We start from the raw sequence: 24,873 nt of genomic DNA, 5'->3' as shown, positions 1-24,873 counted from the left end.
TGTATTTATATGTAAATTTCTTTTGTTTCTGTCTTAATGCTTTTAACACCAATAGTACTTTTAGTCTATTTTTAAAATATACTTGTGGTTTTATCTTTAAAAGATGATTCAGGCCACGTTTGTCAGCGCCTGCTTTATTATGCCCGCCAAGGCACCTTACTGTTTTACAAAAAGTGATAAGGACACATAACTTAAAGGACTTGGATGCGGATGCTCTTCTAGACAGGAAAAAACTGATGTCTCATCTTAGAAGAGAAGGAGTATCCCCTGTGAGCAATTTCTCATGGAGTAGGTCCAAGCTTGTGTGGAGGAATGTCTTTGGAAAATTCTTGCCTATTGTCCATAAAGACCTCGCCTGGATGGCTGCCCACCAGTGCCTCCCAACCAGAGATTTCCAGCACAGGAGAGGCCTGGTGGCGTGGGCAAAGTGCCCAAGATACTCTTGCCAGGATGATGAGACAGTTTTGCACCTTTTCTGGAACTGCTGTTTTGCACAAGAACTTTGGAGGAGATTGGGGATACTTTTAAAATGGGTTTGCAGGCTGAAAGACTTTTGCTACGAGTATGTTTTATGTGGACTTTTTAATTGTCCCACTGCAGATCATTTTAAAATATGTTGGTGCATAATAAACTGCACAAGTGCAATACGGAAAGTAGGAAACATTTTATTGTTCAATCGTGACACTATATCCGTAACTGACTGTATAAAATTGGCTTTTAGTGAAATGTTTATTATTCAAAGGATGTTAAAGATGTGGGGAAAAAGGAAGCAAATCGCAGATGGTGTTTTTATACGTGGAATATGATTTTATACTAAATGTTCATGTTTTTATGGTTGCAATTTATTTGTTTTATGTCTTCTGTTTACAAAAGGTTTCACTTTGTTTTTTTGTTGTTTGTCTTATGATAAATTAAATTTTGTTGAAACCTTATCTGTTCTTATCAGTTTAATATCTGATATTTGGGGACCATATATTAAATGGATTTTTAGAACAGGGAGATGCAAAAAGAGCTTGCTCTGTCCATTCCACGCATTGACCCGTTATTGCAGTATCTCCGGAAACAGTGCACTCCTTCTCTGATCCGGTTTCCAAAAACAGATTGAATTGAAATCAGCGCAAGTTGTGTTTTAACCCTTTATGTGAATTCTTTTCAGGGTCAAAGAAGCACATTTCAGATGCCAAATGCATTTTGCTCAATTTAACTTGACCATTTGCAACATTTTGTGTGTGCCTTGCTTTCACCTATGTAGGTCAAGCATTGTATTGCATTCAATATGTAATCAATCAATCAATCAATCTGTCTTTACTGGTTGCAACAGGTGTGTTAAGATGTAGGCCTGCATTAGGCCTTTGTTACAGTGTTGTAAATATACTGTGCCATCTACAAAATTAGGCCCCGTGCTGTCAGTACTTGGTGTTTAAATATAAGTATCCAATGAGTAGTTCTGCCATAAATACCACATTTGTGACCGCATGAATTCTTTTGTAAAACATTGTCTCCGTCTTGTGGACCACCGACTTTTAAATGTGGTGTATTATATGTATTTTAAAAAAAGGAAAAATGGTATCTGTGCTGATCTTGAATATGCTGTCTTGCCCATCTACACCTGTGTGAGTATTCTAATGCTTTTTACCAACCAGGTGCACTGCCTGCATTAGATGGAATCTGTGCACGGAACCCTCAGGTGCTGCCACAATGGGCCTTTGTCCATTGTCTCCAGAACCCTCACGTGTCACAATGGGCCCTTGCCTATAAAAGGCAGTGTGCTGGCAGTCCTCCAGTCTGCTGCTGGAGCAGCAGCAGGCAACATGGTAGGCAAGATGTCTACACCCAGCATCAGGAGAGCTGGGAAACAACTGCTCGCCTGTCTGTTTTTTTAAATTTCCCTCTAGTCCTCCCTCTTTCTCGCACTCAGTCACACACTTTAGAACAAAAGGGGGATGGAGGGTGTTTTCAAATAGGTGGAGTTATGCAGATTCAAAACGCGTCGCTCACAGCTTGAACACACACACACAACAGGTCTGCCATTGAGAATGCATCCAGAGTTTCTAGAAATGTCTTCCCCGTGGCAATCTTTTGCTCTGACTCCACAATGGGTGTCAGTTTTAGGCCTTGGTGCAGCAGAAGTGCCAAACCTTTTCTGGATATTGCTTCTCGGCCTTTTGGCTAAGTTCAGGGATTATTGCCCTGGTCTTGGCTGAGAGGTGCGTATCTAGGGTTCGTGTAGTGGAAAAAGTGATCTGTGCCTTGGGCATTATAATGGTGGCAGTCAAGAATGCAGTGCGTTTGGAGGTGATTGAGGACCACAGGCAGAATATCGGTTTGGAGTACATTGTCCAGAATATCGTGTTGGAGCTCACTGGGGTTAAACTGGAGAAGATTTTTGGCATCCGAAAATTCCCTAAAGCCGGTAATTATGACATTTCTTTTTACATGGAAGCAGCCTGTCTGGCTTTTTTCCAGCGTTTGAAAGAGAAAAAACATCATGAATATTTACAATTCATAGTGATTGTGATTTGTGCGGAGAAAGTGGCCACTCTTGTAGATCATGTCCTAACACTAGCCGGCAGGCTTTTTTTTGGATATCCAAATCCTAAGAGGCGTAGGGGAGAAGCAGGAGTCTCCTCAGGCTCAGAACAGTTCTACTGAAACTTTGGTTGACCCTGGACCTACTGTGACTGTGGAAGAGATGGTGGATTTGATTCCTACTGAGGCTGAAGGTCATGATACTCTCTTGGTAGAGGGAGATCCTGAAGACCAGGTGTCGCTTGATGTGGGTGTGGTGCCATCTGACAAGCCAGAGTTGCCACCTGGGTCAGAGGCAGAGAAGTCTCTCAATGAGGTAATTGAGGAGGCATGCAGCCCTGAGGAGTTGTCTCCCAGTAGTTCTATGGATATTGAGTGGTCAGAATCTCCAAATGGAAAGGAGGTGGCCAGGGGGCTTGAGATAGAAAACGCTGCTATTGTTCATAAGCCTATGTCAAAACAAGCAAAGAAAAAAAATGTTAAAGTGGTGAAGAGGTTGCAAAGGAAGAAAATAGAATTTTTTGTGTCCCACAATCCTTTTTGTGTTTTGTCTGACTCAGGAGAAGACTAAGTCAATTGAACTTTACCAGGCCGCTCCTATATCACCAAGTGAAATTTTTTTGAAAGAGAAGGATGTGGCTGGTCTGGAAAGCTTATTTGAATATTGAGATAAATTGAGATATTTTTTTTTATGGTCTCCATAAATACTTATGGTTCTGCGGCTCAAAATAATATCTCAGAATGTACGTATGTCTTCATCACCAACTAAACGGGCTATTGTTTTGGACTATTTAGCCTCTAAGGGCAGTGACATTATTTGTGTTCAAGAATGTGAAAAGAGAGAAAATCAATGGCGATATGGGAAAGCAGTTTGGTCTTTTTCTAATACCAATAGGAGTGATGGCATTTGAATTCTTAATCAAAACAAAGATGTGTGTTTAAACCAGGAAATTGTGATACAAGAAGGAAGATGTGTATGTTTTCCTCTCGTATTTAGGTTGGGAGTTTAAGCTAATTTGCATATATGCAAATGTTGACAAAAATGAACGCCTATCTCTCTTCAAATAATTGACATTTTTTTACATGGCAAAATTACTGTCTTTGTTGTTGGGGATTTTAATAGCATTTTTTCAAAAGAAGCAAGAGCAGGTACCTGGGAAACCAAAGTGGATATAACAGGCAATTTATGGAACCAAATGACTAATGGTTTTTCCTTAAGGGATGCTGTGTCTATAAAACCTGGACCCTTTACATATCATTCAGATGATGGGCATGTTGAATCGAGGTTGGTTATTTCTTTTTTTCTTCACCAGCTATCCATTGTGTTATTTACTCGCAAGAGAAAGTTTGTTTTTCTGACCACGAGTGTTTGTTCGGGGTGTTTGAGGTAGATGGGTTTTTTTTATGAGTATGTTAGATGATAAAAGTGTCAAAAAAAGTTTTTCAAAGAATTATTGTGATTGGGTGAAGAGGAAAGGGGATTTTGGGAATATTGTTGAATGGTGGGTGTGGGTTAAGGGAAAGATAATGGTATTTTTTAGGAGGTCAAGTTAAAGCCAGAAAGAAAAGATTACTATATACACGGATAAATAGAAGGATTTCTTTTCTGCATGAATGTAGAGCAATGGGTATAGATGTTAAAAGAGAGTTAAATAAAATGAAGAATGAATTGGATGTTTGAGCGTGGGAAAGAAATTATATTTTGGTCAAGAGTGAACATTAAAGAGCAGGATGAGAAATGTACGCGTTTCTTTTTCAAGAAAATGTGTGGTGGGAAACGGGATATGAGAGTGTTGGTGAATGATAGGGGTGAAGAAATGCATAGTGAGGGGGTGATTGCAGAAGTGTTTGGTTTCTATAAATGTTTGTATGGGGAGAGAAAGTGTGATTTGGGGAGTGAGAATGAGTTTCTGCAGGTGCTGGGGAAGTGTGTTCCAGAGAGTGAGACTTTGGCTTTGACGGAGGAAATATCAGAGAAAGAATTGTTGGATGTGGTCACTAAGTCTCCAAAAAACAAATCTCCTGGTCAGGATGGGATCCCATGTGATTTTTATGCAAAATATTAGGACATTGTTGCTCAGGACCTTTTTGCGGTTATGAAATTCTTGTTTGCGGGTGAGAGTATGCCTGAGTGTATGAAAAGAGGCTTGGTGTTCTTATTACTTAAGAAAGGTGATAGAAAGAAGCTAGCTAATTGGAGAGCAATAACATTACTTAACGCTGACTATAAGATGTTTGCTAAAATTCTGGCTTGGCGTGTGAGAGAGGTGTTAGTATCTGTAATTGAGGAAGAACAAGTGTGTGCGGTTCCTAAACGGAGAATACAAGATAATATCTATTTGGTGAGAGATGTGCTAGAGGATTGTAAGAATAGAAGGAAAGGTGTGATTGTGTGTGCGCTTGATTTTGAAAAGGCTTTTGACTGCGTGGCGCATGTGTTTTTGTTTTCTGTACTACGGAAGATGGGTTTTCCTGAGCATCTGGTGAGGTTGATTATAGAGATGTATGAAGGCGCTGAGAGCATGGTGCAGGTGAATGGGTTTGTAACTGAGACTTAAGATTTTACCAGGCGTGAGACAGGGGTGTCCACTTTTTCCGATCTTGTTTATCTGTGTGATGGAGCCTCTTCTTCAGCTTATTAGAAAGGATGAGTTTTTCAAGGGGTTTTTGATTCCTGGGAGTGATGGAAAGATAATTAAGGTGATTGGTTATATGGAAGATGTCTGTGTTTTGTGTGAGTCGGAGAGTAACTTAGCAAGAGTGAAATTTTTGGTTCAATTGTTTTGTGATGCTTCAGCATTTAAAATCAATTGGGATAAAAGTAAGGTTAAAGGTTTTTATTGTCATTAAAGATATGTGATATGGATATGGATTGCGTGGAGGGTGGGATAAAAGTACTAGGTGTGTGTCTGGATGAAAACTTAAAAGGAGAAGATAGTTGGAAGGATTTAGGTGGTAAAATTGTTAGGAAACTGGAATTATGGCGGTTACAGGATTTATCTTTTACAGGGAAAATCTTAATAATTAAAAGTGTAATCCTTCCTATGCTTATTTATGTAGCTCTGATCTTTCCACCACCTGTTGGGGTTATGAACAGGATTAATAGGTTACTTTTTGTGTTCCTTTGGGGAAGTTATATTGAAAAAGCTAAAAGAGGAATCCTTTTAAGAAGTAAAAGGAATGGGGGCCTGGGATTCCCTAATATCGAGGTTTTTATTAGCATAAATCAAATTTTTTTTGCAGAACTTATATTAAAACAATCGAAAGCTGCTTGTATGGCTACATACCTTGCGGGTACAATGTTACATCGGTTAAAATGGATGACTTATGACCCACTGCTTTTATATGTCCTTTTTGGTATTTGCAATTGGAATCCTTCATCAAAAAATTTCATCTAGAGAATTTACAGTTGGCAAGTTTTCTTAAGTATAAAAATATTGTGAAAAGGCTGTGTGGGAATAATGGGATGTGTGAGATAAATGGATTAAGGTCTGTGGAGGATGTTTGGCGTAAGCTTGGGAACAGTGATATATATGTCCAATAAGCAAAAGGACTTAATATGGATGTCTTTACTGGGAGTTTTGCCTGTGAGGAGTGTAGAAAAAAGGAAAGGGTTGGCTGTCTCTGAAAGGTGTCCGAGAGAACGGTGTGGGAGTAATGAAGAGATTCATCATGTTCTATGGTCTTGTAGATTTGCTAAGGATGTTTGGTTTAAGCTAAGTGGGCTATGTATGGAATTAACTGGGGTGAAGCATTTAAACTACGAAATTGTTATGTTTTGGCTATGTAAACTGAATCGAGAAAATGATAGGATCTTATGGCTGTTTTTGGCTTGTGTGAAGGAAGTTTTGTGGAATTGTAGGAACTTGTACGTTTATAAGAATGAACATTTAGAGTAAGATGATTGTGTTAATATGGTTCTAGAGAAGTTATATTTCTATTATAAGTGTGATGGATGCGGAGGGTGTTTGGAAATTCCGGAAATGGAAACAGTTTGTGAGCACTGGCGAGTCGCACCAAGTTAATATGGATGTTATAATTGGTGTGTTCGCAGCCTGGGGTCCACCGTGCAGGAGACAGCCTGCTGCTAGAAAATGACGGCACTATATGGCGGTATAAGTGAACTCAGTTACTTCACTGAGTCTCACAGAAAAGAACATGCTGTGCCCTGTTAGCATTACAGGGGAACACAGCTAACTGCTGAGCTGATGCCAGTCAGTGGTCACGAACACAGGGAAGCACAAAAAAACTCCTTACGAGAGGTGCCGGTATTCTAGGGGCTTATTTCAGCCGAGTCCCTGAATACAATCATACAAACTCCTCACCGGAGTCGCCGGTATTCTAGGGGCTTATTTCAGCCGAGTTCCTGAATGCAATCATACAGGCGCCACCACAATTAGCAAGCTCATAACATGAAGTGATACTAGCGCATGGCCGTGCGGCCATGCAAACCTTTTATAGCTGCAGCAGCTTCAGGACCTTCCTAGAGGACCAATAGAAGCTTCTACAATACGAGGGCAACTTCAGGATCTTCCTAGAGGACCAATGGGAGCTGCAGGAGTACCTGAGCATGTGACCCCTGACCTCCAATGAGAGGTCTTACCTTGGGCATGCTCAGAAGGGAAAAAGCAGGACTTAGTCCCAGAGGCGTCTGCTCGCCGCTGACCAGTACTGGCTACAATGGCTGAGCCTGGGAAAGCAGCAGAAACCATCCGCACAGTATCAGGCTGAGCCAGATGCCGGGACCCACGTCTCCACTGAGCAGGCTCCATTGTGGCTGGAGAGGAATGGGAGACTGCAGAGGAGATGGCTCAAGATTCCCCCTTTGCAGAAGCGGGAACTCGACCCCTAACCCAGTTAATTTGTTATAGCTTTAATTCTTTGTGATGTGTTTTTCTTTGAATTTGAAATCTAAATAAAAAGAAACCATGATGATGAGTTATAAATTATAGTTTTGGTGGAATGATTGTTTTATTTGTGATGATGAGACAACCTCTTATTCTGCACTATTATTTTAAACCTGAATGGTTTTGTAAAGAAAAAAAAAATCTATTCTTATCAGTTTAATATCTGATACGTCCCCTATTTGGGGACCATATATTAAATGGATTTTTAGAACAGGAAGATGGAAAAAGAGCTTGCTCTGTCCACTCCACGCATTGACAAGTTATTACAGTATCTCCGGGAACAGTGCACTCCTTCTCTGATCCGGTTTCCAAAAACAGATTGAATTGAAATCAGCACAAGTTGTGTTTTAACCCATGATGTGAATTCTTTTCAGGGTCAAAGAAACACATTTCAGATGCCAAATGCAGCATTTTGCTTGACTTAACTTGACTATTTGCAACATTTTGTGTGTCTTGCCTTGCTTTCACCTATGTATGTCAAGCATTCTATTGCATTCAATATGTAATCAATCAAACAATCAATCTGTCTTTACTGGTTGCAACAGCTGTGTTAAGATGTAGGCCTGTATTAGGCCTTTGTTACAGTGTTGAAAATATACTGTGCCATCTACAAAATTAAGCCCCGTGCTGTCAGTACTTGGTGTTTAAATTGAAGTATCCAATGAGTCGTTCTGCCATACATACCACATTTGTGACTGCATGAATTATTTTGTAAAACATTGTCTCCCTCTTGTGGACCACCGACTTTTAAATGCTGTGTATTATACGTATTAAAAAAAAGGCAAAATGGTGTCTGTGCTGATCTTGAATATGCTTGTCTTGTCCATCTACACCTGTGTGAGTATTATAATGTTTTTTACCAACCAGGTGCGCTGACTGCAGTAGATAGAATCTGTGCACGGAACCCTCACGTGCTGCCACAATGGACCTTTGTCCATTGTCTCCAGAACCCTCACGTGTCACAATGGGCCCTTGGCCTATAAAAGGCAGTGTAATGGCCGCCCTTTTCAGTCTGCTGCTGGAGCAGCAGCAGACCACATGGTAGGGGGGTCTACACCCAGCTTCAGAAGACATGGGAAGACAACTGCTGGCCTGTCTGTTTTTTTTAATTTCCCTCTCGCCCTCCCTCTTTCTCGCACTCAGTTGCACACTTTAGAACAAAAGGGGGATGGAGGGTTTGTTAATACAGGTGGAGATATGCAGATTCAAAATGTGTTGCGCACAGCTTGAACACACACACACAGAGCAGAACTGTCATTGAGAATGCATCCAGAGTTTCTAGAAATGTCTTCCCTGTGGCAATCTTTTGTTCTGACTCCACAATGGGTGTCAGTTTTAGGCCTTGGAGCGGCAGAAATGGCAAACCATTTCAGGTTATCGCTTCTCGGCCTTTTGGCTCAGATCTTGTGTCTGTCCAGGAGGTTCTTTGAGTGCTTTCCTTCTGCCTTCCGGCCTCGTCACTTAGGTGGCTTAAGCCAGATGCTGCTATAAGGGGAGAGTGAGGAGGAAACAGGAAGGCAATCCCCGAAGCCGTTGATGATGGGAGTCAAGCTTCTCTTTGCTGGGACCGGGGATACCCGGGTCAAGGATGGTTTCCGCATCAAAGTCTCTGAGGAGAAGGACCATTTTTCACTTTCCTATTTGGTTAATGCCATCTTCTATGAAATTTTGAGGATCCCGAAGTCTGAGATCATCTGCCTACAGGAATTTTGGAAATTGCGGAGGTATGTGCTCGTTTTTTCCTCCATGTCTGCTTGTCAGAACCTCTTCAAAGCCTTGAAAGTTCTTTCGGATCACCCTTAGCTGGATGGACTTCCGTTCACGGTGCTGTATTCTAAGGGGGATATTCCTTTGGTGTTCTTTATGCTTAATCCATTTACCCCCTTGGATAGTATCATTGCATTCCTGAGAAGACACTGCATTTATGTGCAATTTTCCCATAAAGTCCTAAATTAAGAAGGTCTCTGGACTGGGAAATATAAGTTCTTTGTGAGGTTTGGGGTCGACCCTAGTGGTCCAGGGGGCATTCATTATCCCCCCTTAAACTTTACAATTGGGAGACTCTGGCTTTTTGTTTTACCCTGAGGCACCACTATACTGCAGGAGATGCAACAGGTATGGTCATGTCCAGGAGTGCTGCGAGGAACTGCCGACCTGCAGAAAGTGCAACAGAAACGGACATTTGGCGAAGGATTGTTCCAACCAGGTGATATGTGATGTATGTGGGGAGGAGACACATGTTCTTCAGGACTGTAAGGCCAAAGTCAGACCTAGGTCCTTTTCTGAAGTGGCCCAAAGTAGGCCTGCTGTCCCAGTTGCTGATATTGTTTCACAGGTAGAAGCCACAGAACTCGGTGAGGTGACAGAGCTACCTGAGATCAAGGATTTACAGGAGGATGTCCAGGCCCTGGTGGAATCTCTGGGCCCTGCTTTGCCAGGTATGGAAGTTTCGGAAGTAGATGTGGACGTCCTTCATCAGTCTGAAGTCTGTGGTGAGGGGGAGATGGATGTGTCCCTATCTAAGTCCCCTGCATTGTCCTGGAGTGATACTGTCCTTGAGGTAACCGAGACTCATGGACAAGGTTACTTTTCTTCCATTAGGTCCTCTGAGGATGATACTTCAGAGCTTTCCTGTAAAAAACCTATAAGAGAGGTTTCATCCACTAATGAGGGGGAGCTCAGTCCTGTAAGTGATCGGATGTATCCTCATCCTGTGTTTTCTCAGGACGCCCCTTACCTTGGAATCCCGGAGGACATGAACACCTTTGAGCTGCTCACTCATATGGACGATAATGGATGAGCTAGAGGTGATCATCTGAAGGTTATGTTTTTCTGTTATGCCTTGCCAATCTGGTTGGGACATTGTGTCCCTAAATGTAAGGCAAATTAGATCCAAGAACAGGAGAGCAACTGCTTTGGACTATTTGAAACATTTAGGAGCTGATGTATATTGCCTTCAAGAGTGTGGTATTCTGGATGCTCCTAACGATAATGACAGGCCTTGTGGACAGCATGTTTGGTCAGGGTCTAGCATTAATAAAAATGATGGGGTGGGAATATAAGTGGGTAATAAAGAAATTGTAATAGATAGTTATACGGTGGTGGAGGTGGGACGATGTTTAATTGTGTTTTTGAGTTACAGGGGGTGGCGGGTAAGAATTATTAATTTATATTGCCTTACAGGGAAGGAAGAGCGGTGTGCGCTACTTGAAAAATTATGTTTTTTCTTCCAGGAGAATTTCCCTCCATTTTTGTTGGTGATTTTAATTGTGTAACAGAAGGTAATTCTGATATAGCAGGAAAGAAATTGTCCCATTTAATTTCTAACTTTTCTTTTTTAGATGCAGCAATTGTTAAGTTTGGCATGCCACCACCGCCGACGTATCATGCTGACCATGGTGAGATCGAATCAAGAATTGATTTGATGTTATTTTCTAAAAATATGGTGTGTTTAGATTTTTCTCAACATAAGGTTCCTTTTTCGGGTCATGAATGTTTAAGGGGTGTGTTTAGTGCAAATGGTGACCTAGCACATGGGGGTGGGATATGGAAGTTGAATGTAAGATTGCTAGAGGATGCGGAAATAATGAGTGAATTTTAAATAACGTATAGGAGGTGGAGTATGCGTAAGGACTTTGAATGTGTGCTTGATTGGTGGGATTGGGTGAAAGTACGTTTTAATTTTTTTTTTTAAAAAGTGGGGCTATATAAAAGCTGCCAGATATCAAAAGAGGTTTAATGACCTTAGCAGGCAAATTGATTGGCTGAGAAAGTGTGTTGCAAGTGGTGTGGATTTATCTGATCAGCTTACGAATGCTGAGAATGAGTTAAAGCGTGTGATGAGAAAGGGAAAGAAATTATTTTCCATACCAAAATTGAGCATTTTGAGGAAAATGATAAGTGTACAAGGTATTTTTTCAAAAAGTTGAGTGGTAGGAAGACTGATATGTCTGTGATTGTGGATGAGAGTGGAACTACTTGTATGGGGGAGGATGTGCTGAAAGAAGTGAAAAGGTTTTATAGTAAGTTGTATGAAGAGAAATGGATTGACTCTGGGCTTGTGTTAGAAGTGCTAAGTAAGGTGGAGAAGAAACTCGATTCTGAGGTGTGTGACATTTTGTGTGAAGAAGTGATTATGGATGAGGTAAAGAATGTGGTATGGAGTGCAAAAAAGAACAAAACTCCTGGGAAGGATGGAATACAAGTAGAATTATATGTGAAAGCATGGGAGATTTTGGGAGCAGATTTGACTGAAGTATGTAAGTTTATGTGGGTGTATGGTAGATTGTGTGAATCAATGAAAGAAGGTGTGGTTGTTCTTGTATATAAAAAAGGTGAAAAGAAACGTTTAGAGAATTGGAGGCCCATAACTTTGCTAAACTCAGATTATAAAGTCTACAGTAAGTTACTGGCAAACCGTATGTGTGTTGTGGTTGGAAGTGTAGCGGATGATGATCAAGTATGTGCTGTGCCTGGGAGAAGTATGAGTGATAACTTGTTATTGTTGAGGGATATGATTGGGGATTGTAGGGATACGAAGCAGAAATATATGGTTTTAGCTATTAATTTTGAGAAGGCTTTTGATAGGGTTTCACATGTGTTTTTGTTTAAAGTTTTAGGTGGGATTTCCTAGGGAATTTGTGAATAATGTAAGGTCGTTGTATGATTGTGTGTCTAGTGAGTTTCTAGTTAATGGTTGGTTGTGTGTATAAAAGTAAAGATCATGTCAGGTGTTAGGCAGGGATGCCCAATGTCCCCTGTATTGTTTATATATGTGTAATTGAACTGTTGTTATGCTTGATAAGACGTGAGAAAGTGATGAGAGGATTGTTGGTGCCTGGGAGTGGGGGTAAGCAAGTGAAAGTGTTAGGGTATGTGCACACGTTGCGGATTTCTTGCAGAAAATTCCTGAAGAAAACCGGAAATTTTCTGCAAGAAATCCGCATTTTTTTTTTGCGTTTTTTTTCCGTTTTTTTCGCGTTTTTTTAGCATTCTGCAAGCGTAATTAGCTTGCAGAATGCTAAAGTTTTCCCTGCGATCTGTAGCATCGCTTGGAAAACTGACTGACAGGTTGGTCACACTTGTCAAACATAGCGTTTGACAAGTGTGACCAACTTTTTACTATAGATGCTGCCTATGCAGCATCTATAGTAAAAGATAGAATGTTTAAAAATAATAAAAAAAATAAAAAAATGCTTATACTCACCCAGACATCTCACCGGCGTCCGTTCCGTATAGCTGGTCTGTGCGCACAGGACCTCCCGTGACGTCACGGTCACGTGAGCGGTCACATGACCGCTCACGACCAATCACAGGACAGTGACGTCATTCGGCGAGGTCCTTCAGCGCACACCAGGTACAGAAACCGAACGGCAGCGTGCGAGGAGGCGGCAAGACATCGAGGGTGAGTATAGGACTGTTTATTATTTTATTTCTTATTTTTTGACCACTTATATGGTGCCCAGTGCGTGGAGGAGAGTCTCCTCTCCTCCACCCTGGGTACCAACCGCATATAATCTGCTTACTTCCCGCATGGTGTGCACAGCCCCGTGCGGGAAGTAAGCAGATCAATGGACCCCTAGGTGTGCGGAATCCCTGCAATTCCGCATTTTTAATGAACATGTTGCTTTTTTTTCCGCTATGCGATTTTTTCGCGGAAAAAATCGCAACATTTGCACCAAAAATGCGGAATACCCTGTAAATAATAGGAGGCTTATGTTAGCGTTTTTTTTCGCGTTTTTATCACGTTTTTATAGCGAAAAAACGCGAAAAAAACGCTAACAATCCTGAACGTGTGCACATGGCCTTAGGGTATATGGATGACCTGGTGGTTGTGAGTGAGAGTATTGCTTCTTTAACCCCTTCACCCCCGGAGCTTTTTCCGTTTTTCCGTTTTCGTTTTTCGCTCCCCTCCTTCCCAGAGCCATAACTTTTTTATTTTTCCGTCAATATGGCCATGTGAGGGCTTATTTTTTGCGGGACGAGTTGTACTTTTCAACGACATCATTGGTTTTAGCATGTCGTGTACTAGAAAACGGGAAAAAAATTCCAAGTGCAGTGAAATTGCAAAAAAAGTGCAATCGCACACTTGTTTTTTGCTTGCCTATTTTGCTAGGTTCACTAAATGCTAAAACTGACCTGCCATTATGATTCTCCAGGTCAGTACGAGTTCATAGACACCTAACATGACTAGGTTATTTTTCACCTAAGTGGTGAAAAAAAATTCCAAACTTTGCAAAAAACAAAACAAAACAAAATTGCGCCATTTTCCGATACTCGTAGCGTCTCCATTTTTCGTGATCTGGGGTCAGGTGAGGGCTTATTTTTTGCATGCCGAGCTGGCGTTTTTAATGATAGCATTTTGGTGCAGACACGTTCTTTTGATCGCCCGTTATTGCATTTTAATGCAATGCCGTGGCGACCAAAAAAACGTAATTCTGGCGTTCCGATTTTTTTTCTCGTTACGCCGTTTTGCGATCAGGTTAATGCTTTTTTTTTATTGATAGATCGGGCGATTCTGAACGCGGCGATACCAAATATGTGTAGGTTGGGCGCTTTTTTTATTGATTTATTTTGATTGGGGCGAAAGGGGGGTGATTTAAACTTTTATGTTTTTTTTTTTTTTTTCACATTTTTAAAAACTTTTTTTTTTTACTTTTGCCATGCTTCAATAGCCTCCATGGGAGGCTAGAAGCAGGCACAGCCCGATCGGCTCTGCTATGCAGCACCGATCATAAGATCGCTGCTACACAGCAGAATTGCAGGTGTGCTGTGAACGCCGACCACAGGGGGGCGCTCACAGCCACCGGCAATCAGTAACCATAGAGGTCTCAAGGACCTCTATGGTTACTGTCCTGATGCATCGCCGACCCCCGATCATGTGACGGGGGTCGGCGATGCGCTCATATCCGGCCGCACGGCCGGATGCGGTAGTTAAATGCCGCTGTCTGTGTTTGACAGCGGCATTTAACTAGTTAATAGCGGCGGGTGATCGCGATTTCACCCGCCGCTATTGCGCGCACATGTCAGCTGTAAGAAACAGCTGACATGTCGCGACTTTGATGTGCGCTCACCGCCGGAGCGCACATCAAAGCGGGGGTCCCGACATGTGACGTACTATACCGTCACATGTCGGGAAGGGGTTAAGTAGAGTTAAGTTGCTTTTGGATTTTTTCTGTGGTGCGTCCGGTTTTAGGGTAAATTGCAATATATGCAGTTTTAAATGCTTTGGAGATAATAGTATTTGTATCGATGGTGTAAAATGTGAAGAGGGTGCGATTAAGATTTTCGGTGTTTTATTTAATGAAGACTTAAAAGGGAAGGAGAGTTGGGATGAGTGTGGTACGCGGGTCGAGCAAAAATTGATTTTTTGGTGTGTGAGAGATTTGACTCTGCGTGGTAAAGTATTAATTATAAAGGCTGTGATTCTCCCCATTTTGCTTTATGTGGCAATGGTTTTTCCTTCCTCCTCCAGGAAAATTAAAAGAGTAGAGAAGTTGGTTTTTACTTTTCTGTGGAGCAGCAAGATGGAGAAGTTAAAAAGGGAGAGCCTTTATAAGGCTTGTCAGCATGGTGGTTTGGCCTTCCCCAATATTGAGATTTTTTTTAGGCCTCAATTATATTAAAGCGGTTGTTGTTTTGTTGGGTAAAGGGAATAAAGGGGCGTATATGGCAAAATATTCTGCTGGTTGGATGCTGTATGGTTTTTGTTGGAGGAAGAGAGATGTGAGTGTCCCAGTGGTTTTAAGTGCCCTTATTTGGCATGAGGTGATTGAAAAGTTTGTGAGGAAGCATGATTTGTTGAGTGTGCCGAAGAATGAGTTTAGGGAAACTAAGAAGGTGGCAAAAAGAATCAGTGTGAATGAGGTTGAGGGTGATGTAGTTGGGCTGAGAGGGAATGAGGTTTCTGATGCTTGGAAAAAGTTAGATATGTACAGGATGTCAAACAAGCAGAAGTATGTGGTATGGATGTGTTTGCATAATATTTTACCTGTCAGAGATGTGCAGAAGAGAAGAGAGTTGATTAGAACTGATGTATGTCCAAGAGTGGGATGTGGTGGTTGTGAGACTGTGAGGCATGTTATGTGGGATTGCGACTTTGCTTACAGTGTATGGAAGTGTGTGGGTGGATTGTGTAAAAGTTTGGCTGGTGTGAATTTCGTCGATTGGCGTGTGGCGATGTTTGGTATCGGTGCTTGTAGCAGGGCAAAGGATAGGGTGTTGTGGTTAATTATGGTGTGCGTGATGGAGAGCTTTTCGGATGTAAGGAATCTTGGTTTGTTTAGGAGGAAATCTTTATCTGTGAATGAGTGTGTCAGATTAATTCTTTCTCGGTTCTACCTGATACACAAGTTGGACAGCAAGAGGCTGTGGAGGTACAGATGCCGAGGGTATTTGGAAGTTTAAGAAGTGGCATTACCTTATTAAATATCAGTAAGGGTTTGTTGTGTAATTAATTTTCTGAATTTATTCAGGATGTTAACTGTAAATTTTTGTTACATTTTTGATGAATAAATTGATCCATGATGATGATATGTTTTAGCAAACTTTTGAGTGGTATCATACTGTTTGCTATGAAACTAACCTGAAAGGTTTAAAAAAAAATCTGTTCTTATCAGTTTAATATCTTATACGTCCCCTATTTGGGGACCATATATTAAATGGATTTTTAGAACAGGGAGATGGAAAAAGAGCTTGCTCTGTCCACTCCACGCATTGAACCGTTATTGCAGTATCTCTGGGAACAGAGCACTCCTTCTCTGATCCGGTTTCCAAAAACAGATTGAATTGAAATCAGCACAAGTTGTATTTTAACCCATGATGTGAATTCTTTTCAGGGTCAAAGAAGCACATTTCAGATGCCAAATGCAGCATTTTGCTTGATTTAACTTGACCATTTGCAACATTTTGTGTGCCTTGCCTTGCTTTCACATACAGTGGGGCAAAAAAGTATTTAGTCAGTCAGCAATAGTGCAAGTTCCCCCACTTAAAAAGATGAGAGGCGTCTGTAATTTACATCATAGGTAGACCTCAACTATGGGAGACAAACTGAGAAAAAAAAATCCAGAAAATCACATTGTCTGTTTTTTTATCATTTTATTTGCATATTCTGGTGGAAAATAAGTATTTGGTCAGAAACAAACAATCAAGATTTCTGGCTCTCACAGACCTGTAACTTCTTCTTTAAGAGTCTCCTCTTTCCTCCACTCATTACCTGTAGTAATGGCACCTGTTTAAACTTGTTATCAGTATAAAAAGACACCTGTGCACACCCTCAAACAGTCTGACTCCAAACTCCACTATGGTGAAGACCAAAGAGCTGTCAAAGGACACCAGAAACAAAATTGTAGCCCTGCACCAGGCTGGGAAGACTGAATCTGCAATAGCCAACCAGCTTGGCGTGAAGAAATCAACAGTGGGAGCAATAATTAGAAAATGGAAGACATTCAAGACCACTGAAAATCTCCCTCGATCTGGGGCTCCACGCAAAATCCCACCCCGTGGGGTCAGAATGATCACAAGAACGGTGAGCAAAAATCCCAGAACCACGCGGGGGGACCTAGTGAATGAACTGCAGAGAGCTGGGACCAATGTAACAAGGCCTACCATAAGTAACACACTACGCCACCATGGACTCAGATCCTGCAGTGCCAGACGTGTCCCACTGCTTAAGCCAGTACATGTCCGGGCCCGTCTGAAGTTTGCTAGAAAGCATTTGGATGATCCAGAGGAGTTTTGGGAGAATGTCCTATGGTCTGATGAAACCAAACTGGAACTGTTTGGCAGAAACACAACTTGTCGTGTTTGGAGGAAAAAGAATACTGAGTTGCATCCATCAAACACCATACCTACTGTAAAGCATGGTGGTGGAAACATCATGCTTTGGGGCTGTTTCTCTGCAAAGGGGCCAGGACGACTGATCCGGGTACATGAAAGAATGAATGGGGCCATGTATCGTGAGATTTTGAGTGCAAACCTCCTTCCATCAGCAAGGGCATTGAAGATGAAACGTGGCTGGGTCTTTCAACATGACAATGATCCAAAGCACACCGCCAGGGCAACGAAGGAGTGGCTTCGTAAGAAGCATTTCAAGGTCCTGGAGTGGCCTAGCCAGTCTCCAGATCTCAACCCTATAGAAAACCTTTGGAGGGAGTTGAAAGTCCGTGTTGCCAAGCGAAAAGCCAAAAACATCACTGCTCTAGAGGAGATCTGCATGGAGGAATGGGCCAACATACCAACAACAGTGTGTGGCAACCTTGTGAAGACTTACAGAAAACGTTTGACCTCTGTCATTGCCAACAAAGGATAGATTACAAAGTATTGAGATGAAATTTTGTTTCTGACCAAATACTTATTTTCCACCATAATATGCAAATAAAATGTTAAAAAAACAGACAATGTGATTTTCTGGATTTTTTTTTCTCAGTTTGTCTCCCATAGTTGAGGTCTACCTATGATGTAAATTACAGACTCCTCTCATCTTTTTAAGTGGTGGAACTTGCACTATTGCTGACTGACTAAATACTTTTTTGCCCCACTGTATGTATGTCAAGCATTGTATTGCATTCAATATGTAATCAATCAATCAATCAATCTGTCTTTACTGGTTGCAACAGGTGTGTTAAGATGTAGGCCTGAATTAGGCCTGTGTTACAGTGTTGCAAATATACTATGCCATCTACAAAATTAGGCCCCATGCTGTCAGTACTTGGTGTTTAAATTGAAGTATCCAATGAGTAGTTCTGCCATACATACCACATTTGTGACCGCATGAATTCTTTTGTAAAACATTGTCTCCCTCTTGTGGTCCACTGACTTTTAAATGCGGTGTATTATACGTATTTAAAAAAAGGAAAAATGGTGTCTGTGCTGATCTTGAATATGCTTGTCTTGTCCATCTACACCTTTGTGATTATTCTAATGCTTTTGACCAACCAGGTGTGCTGCCTGCAATAGATAGAATCTGTGCACGGAACCCTCATGTGCTGCCACAATGGGCCTTTGTCCATTGTCTCCAGAACCCTCACGTGTCACAATGGGCCCTTGGCCTATAAAAGGCAGTGTGATGGTCGCCCTCTTCAGTCTGCTGCTGGAGCAGCAGCAGGCAACATAGTAGGTGGGAGGTCTACACCCAGCATCAGGAGAGCTGGGAAGACAACTGCTCGCCTGTCTGTTTTTTTAATTTCCATCTCGCCCTCCCTCTTTCTCGCACTCAGTTGCACACTTTAGAACAAAAGGGAGATGGAGGGTGTGTTAAAATAGGTGGAGATATGCAGATTCAAAACGCATTGCGCACAACGGGAACACACAGCAGAATTGTCATTGAGAATGCATCCAGAGTTTCTAGAAATGTCTTCCACGCGACAATCTTTTGTTCTGTCTCCACAATGGGAGTCAGTTTTAGGCCTTGGTGCGGCAGAAGTGGCAAACCATTTCAGGTTACCGTTTCTCGACCTTTTGGCACGATCTGTAGTGGATTATGGCATTAGGCTAAAGGTGTGTAGTGAAAGCTCTGATTCTTGGTCTCTTGGAGATATCTATTGCTGCTATTGGGAGTCGGTTCAGAAGCTGCAGTACCTTTTTTTCCCAGAGGACGGTTTGTTGGACCCAATCTGTGGAGGCTGCGATCGAATTGCTTGTTCCAGTGTAATCTGTGACAAAGAAGAAGAATGACGTCGAGGAGGTATGGCGGAGGAGGGAGGTTCGATAGAAATGAAGAAAACCTGGATTTTTTTTCAGAGGACTATCCCTTGAAGGATACTATTCGTTTTTTGTTTCCCCTTGATACCGGCAGGTAAAGGATTCCGGTTATATTCATGACAATATTTTTTCCCAGGTTTTGAAGGTAGAAAAAGGAGTATTTTTCTGCTTTCAGTCTTTTTACTCAAGGGGAATTTATGATGTGACTCTAGTGAGCAATGCTCTGTGTGAGACGCTGTTTTCTCTTTATGAAGCAAATAAGGAGAATGATGTTTTTGAGGGGATAAAAGTAATCCCCTCATTTCTGTTTTCAATGAAGATACTGACAGTACACATGTTTAGTCCGTTCATCTCTGAGCAGGAGGTGGAGTCTTACCTGTATCATTTTTGTGATAAGGTAATCATCAAAAATACGGTGAAGACAAACTTTGGAGTTTGGAATGGTAAAAGGGTTTACCGTGTGTCATTTAAAAAGGACCCAGAAGAAGAAGGTGGAGTTATGAGACCCCTGCCGTCGGTGTTCATCAATCTATGTTGTGGTTATCTTTTTTCTCAGGCATGCCTGATTACTGCAGGAAATGTCAGAAATATGGACATGGTGAAAGCAAGTGTTATCGGTGTCAGAGATGCCCGACAGCTCATCAGGAGTCCGAATGTCCAAAATATAAGGATAAGGCAGAGGAAATGGATACATGTGCAGAGAAAGAAAAAGCTGAAGCGGTTGAGGAGGAGAAAGAAGAAATAAAGGAGCAGGAAGTGGTGATTGAGATGAGTGATAAGGAAAATGAAGAAAAACAAAGGAAAGAAGAAGAGGAGATGAAGAATCTGGAGGAAAAAGTAAAATTAGAAGAGGAGATCGAGAAGAGAGAGGAAGAGAAGGAGACAAAAGAAGAAGAGAAGATGGAAGATGAGAAGATTTTAGAAGACAAGAAGAGAGAGGAGAGAGGAAGAAAGAAGAGGGAGAGAGGAAGAAAGAAGAGGGAGAAGGAAAGAATAAAGGGAGAGGAAGACAGAAAGAGAACAGCAGAAAAAGTTAAAAAGAGGATGGAATAGAATATAAGGAAGGAAGACGGAAAAAAGAAAACTGAAGGCATTGGAAGAATTGTGCAGAAGGCATTAGGAGTAGGTACAAAGGGGTCGAGTAAGTTGCAGGCCTCTTTAAAAATCAAGGACTCCAAAGAAGAAATGAAGAGCGCTGAAGAAAAAAGAATAAGTAAGGGGACTGAAGGGAAACCTTTACTTACAGTAGATCCTTCGCCTCCATCTTCCTTGTCACAGAGCATTCCAGGTGCACAGGAGGAGATGGAGTGTGAAGTGAGCTCCTTAAAGAGGGGAGTAGAAAAAGATGTTGTGGAGGAGTTGCCAGATTGGGGAAAAATTAAAGCAATAGAAGCAAAGAATTCGGAGTTGATTGGAGATTTGTCATCGTCGGAAACATCAGCTGCTGAGGATTTGTTGATAGACTCAACTTCTCCGGCAGCAAATGAGGGTGGGGGGTTTAGCCCTATGCTAAATACTAAAAGATGATCTGCATGGTTTCCCTGAATGTTCAGAGGCTTAATGACTTGTATAAAAGGACAGGATTGTATGATTATTTTAATAATAAATATTTTGATTTTATATTTCTACAAGAATGTAATCTGACAAGAATACTAAGTTATGATTATTTACGGGGGATATGGAATGGTAATTTTTGCTTCTCAGGGGGTAATGAATCAAAGAGTGATGGGGTGTTTTTTTATGCTCTTGAGAGTGGGAAATTACCAACTATGAAGAAATATACTCAGGAAGGATCTTAAGAGTAGATGTGGAAAAAGAGGGGAAGAAATTAAGGTGTTTTAATGTGTATGCTAATACTGATAAGGCTTTAAGATTACATTTGTTTGCGATTTTGCAATTATTTTTACCTGGAGTAGATCCAATAATTCTAGGTGATTTTAATTGCCGAGTGAAGAATATGAAGGATGGATCGTCTTCGTGCTTAAGAGGTATTTTATCTGCTTTTAATCTTACAGATGTTTGGTGGCTTGATGGACATAAAAGTGAATATGAAGTTACTTGGGTAGGGAGAGGTTTTTCCTCTAGGATAGATCATGTTTTTATATCCGAGGCCATTTCTTTCTTAAAAGAGGATGGGGTGAGGGAAGATTTTAAAAGGTTTTATGGAAAGCTAAAATTAAAACAGAAACAATTTGATTTTATTTTTAAATGGTGGGATTTTACAAGGAAAGAGATAAAACTGTTTTTTTTATAAAAGTAGGGAAGAAAAAAGTGGCAATTAAACGATGGTTTTATATGAATCTTAACGCAAATTTACACTGTTTCTACCCTTTGAAGAGTAATGGGATCAATGTGGAGGAGGAGATTTTAGTGGTAAAAGAAAAGATATAGAAATGTCTCAGAGAAAAAGGGAAGGAAATTATCTTTAATTCTCGCGTTAAAAAATTGGAAGAAGATGAGAAATGCACTAAGTTATTTTTTAAGAAAATTTGTGATAAAGATTTCATGAAGGTGCTGGAGGGAGAAAGAAATTTAGAAGGGAAAAAGAGGAAAGCTAAAGAATTTTATGATAACTTATTCTTGGAAAAAAATACGGATACATCTTTAAAAATGCCTTTTTTAGAAGGGTTAGATAAAAATTTTAGTATGGAAGACAAATTTTTATTATTAGAAGATTTTAAGAGGAGATTTTTAATACGATTCACATATTACAAAATGGTAATACGCCAGGATTAGATGGGCTACCTATTGAGTTCTACAAAGATTTATGGGATATTATTGGTGATGAGTTTTATGAAGTGATTTTAGAAGCTGCTCTGTCTTTTAAAGTCCCAGAGTCATGGTTGGAAGGTGTGATAGTTTTATTATTCAAGAAAGGGAACTGATCAAAAATTGGAGACCTATCACACTTTTAAATGCGGGTTACAAAATTTATGCAAAATTGTTAGCAAAAATTGGTGTTAATCACAATAGACTTTGAAAAAGCCTATGATAGAGTGTCTCACAATTTTTTATTTGCAGTTTTGGAGAGAATGGGGTGTCCTGGAGTTTTTAGAAAACGTATTGAAGGGGGGCGTGACCGGATGTGGAGCAGAGTGGACGTGCGAGACTCGAGCTCCCTAACCACCAGCTATCATAAGCGGCCCAAAGCATAGTGAGGTGACCGGAGGAGGCCAGTTACAAAGAGAAGATAAGGGAGGTGGTGGTGGGCAGCAGGAATGAAGCGAGGGAGAATGAGGGGGCAGGCGCCCAGCAGGGTCCCGGTCTTTGAAGCGGCCGGTAGCTGGATCCAAGATGGGGACCGCAGCTCTCACCACGCGGCAGCCGGCAGCAGCAGGAGTAACAGCAGTGTGAAGCAAAGGTCAGAGCTGAACAGTGAATCAATCCACCAGCCCCAAACTCCCAGCAAAGCTGCAAGCTCCCTAAGCACACAGAGCTATTCACCAACACTGCAGTCTGTGCTTCTCCCCCCTGCTAGGAATGCTGAAGGTTCAGAGCCTGAAGATTTACAACCACTAAACACAGCCCTGGCCATCTCCTCAGACTCTCCTATTAAAGACTCCAATTCTGCCCCAGTCACTGTAGCCACACTCAGATCCCTGCTGGGAGACCTGAAGCAAGCCATTCATACTGATATCACAACGGCTTTCACTGCGTTACATAAAGAAATTACGCAGATTGGCAACAGAACCTCACACATAGAGGGGAAACTGGAGGAATATACTATGGCGCACAACCAAGTAGACGTGCATAATGAAGCGGACGAAGAAATCATGGCCCTGAAACTGAAGCTTGCAGACTTAGAAGACCGATCCAGGCACAATAACCTACGATTCAGAGGAATCCCCGAGAGCGTGTCAGTGGATACACTAAAGGAGTTTCTAATAGACTTTTTTACAATTCTGGTGCCGTCAGCGGAACAGAGAGACCTGCTGATTGACAGGGCACATCGGATCCCCAAACCAAAGTCTGCTCCCAGCTCCGCACCGCGAGACGTGATAGCCAGGCTGCACTTCTACCACTTAAAGGAGGCAGTGACCAAGGCAGCGTCAGCAAAGCAAGAACTTCCAGAAAGATTCCGGAACATCCTAGTGTTCACCGACTTGTCTGCAACAACCCTGAACAGGAGGCTTGAATTCTCAGCCGCAACCAAGATTCTGCGGGACAACAGTATTGTCTACAAATGGGGATATCCAGTAAAGCTCATCGTGACGAAAAACGGAACTTCACACGTCCTTGCGTCTCCCAGAGAGGCCACGACCCTGCTCCAGGAATGGTCCCTGACATCAGTGGATGAAGAAACCAGCTCCCCACTAAAGAAAAGACCCCCGACACTGAACAAAGAATGGACCTGATTCTCATGCAAGTACTCTGTAACTATATGTATTCCCTATATGCCTATGCCGGGACACCACACTGTTATTTTTTTTGTCTGGCTGGCAGGTTGAAGGGACTTGAGAATAACGCTTTCGTTTTTTCTATTCTCTCCCCCCTTTAGTACTGGATAGGAACGACTATCCAGTTGGTTCACATAGAACCGGACTCTGAGTTGTACAAGTTGTACTTGTTGTAGTTGTTGTTAATAACCTTAACCCCTTTGTTTCCCTTATTATTATCCTGTATCTGGTGACTGATTGAATTTTTTTTTCTTTTTTGTAATCGATGATATTTCAAATATCTAGCATTAATGCGAAAGGCCTAAATAGCCCTTTCAAGAGATCGTTATTATGGAAAGAAGCCCAGGCACTCAAAGCGGACATACTATGTGTCCAAGAAACTCATTTAAACTGTGAAGATACACATAGATTACAACATAAAAATTACCCCGTATCTATGTGTCATATGCGGAGAAAAAGAAGAGATATGTAATATTGATATGTAATATCAATAATAAGGTGTATACAATTGCATCTATATACGCACCCAATTCAGGTCAAATCACTTTTATTAAAGACCTCATAACTAAATTATCCAAAATAAAACAAGGATCCCTGCTAATCTGTGAAGATTTTAACATCGTCCCGATCCCTAATATAGATAAATCTTGGTGCTCAAAGAAAAAGTCTCAATCCCATGCGTTGTCCCAGTGTCTTATATCAGAAGAATTGTATGACACTTGGAAGGTGCTTCATGCTTCTGAACGGGATTATACGTATTACCTCCACCCACACAAAGTATATTCAAGAATAGATCTAATAGTAGTGGATAAATGGTTCCTACAAAATATACAATCAGCAAAAATTGGGAACATAACCTGGTCGGACCACTCTCCTGTAACATGCCAAATTAAAGAGACGTACAATAATTTAACTTATTCTCCGTGGAGAATTAATAACTTTCTAATAGCCTCAGATAATATTAAATCCCAACTAAATGACCTTCTCCAGGAATTTCTTGATATTAATAGTACCCCTGACATATCCCCAACCACAGTTTGGTGCGCCCACAAGGCCTATATAAGAGGGCGGCTAATACAGATAGCAGCACAACACAAAAAATTGAGAATGTGACAAATAGAAGAGCTCAATAAAAATATAGCAACATTGGAAAACATCCATAAACAGCCCATCACCCACGGTATATAGAAAACTACAAAAGGCAAGATACGAACTATATCAGCTATTCCAATATAAATATGAGCATAATTTGAGGAGGAATAAAGCGAAATACTATTGGCAGGGGAATAAAGCGAGTAAAATACTTGCCAATAAGATTAAAGCGAGATTAGCAAAGCAAA

General features: G+C 41.3%; 2 non-coding genes and 1 pseudogene across 2 annotated transcripts; all 3 read left to right on the top strand.

The window, feature by feature from the left end:
• Positions 1–910: 910 nt before the first annotated feature.
• On the top strand, positions 911–1,076 carry LOC143770776 (U2 spliceosomal RNA; annotated as a pseudogene).
• Positions 1,077–7,537: 6,461 nt separating this feature from the next.
• LOC143770763 (U2 spliceosomal RNA) lies at positions 7,538–7,730 on the top strand. Its single transcript, XR_013214726.1, has one exon. It is a non-coding gene; the product is annotated as a U2 spliceosomal RNA (small nuclear RNA).
• An 8,267-nt stretch (positions 7,731–15,997) lies between these two features.
• Positions 15,998–16,193, top strand: LOC143770765 (U2 spliceosomal RNA). The gene has a single exon (XR_013214728.1). It is a non-coding gene; the product is annotated as a U2 spliceosomal RNA (small nuclear RNA).
• Positions 16,194–24,873: the final 8,680 nt, after the last annotated feature.

The sequence above is a fragment of the Ranitomeya variabilis genome, chromosome 4 (genome assembly GCF_051348905.1).
Source record: "Ranitomeya variabilis isolate aRanVar5 chromosome 4, aRanVar5.hap1, whole genome shotgun sequence".
Lineage (NCBI taxonomy): Eukaryota > Metazoa > Chordata > Amphibia > Anura > Dendrobatidae > Ranitomeya > Ranitomeya variabilis.
This window is presented reverse-complemented; position numbering and strand designations above follow the sequence as displayed.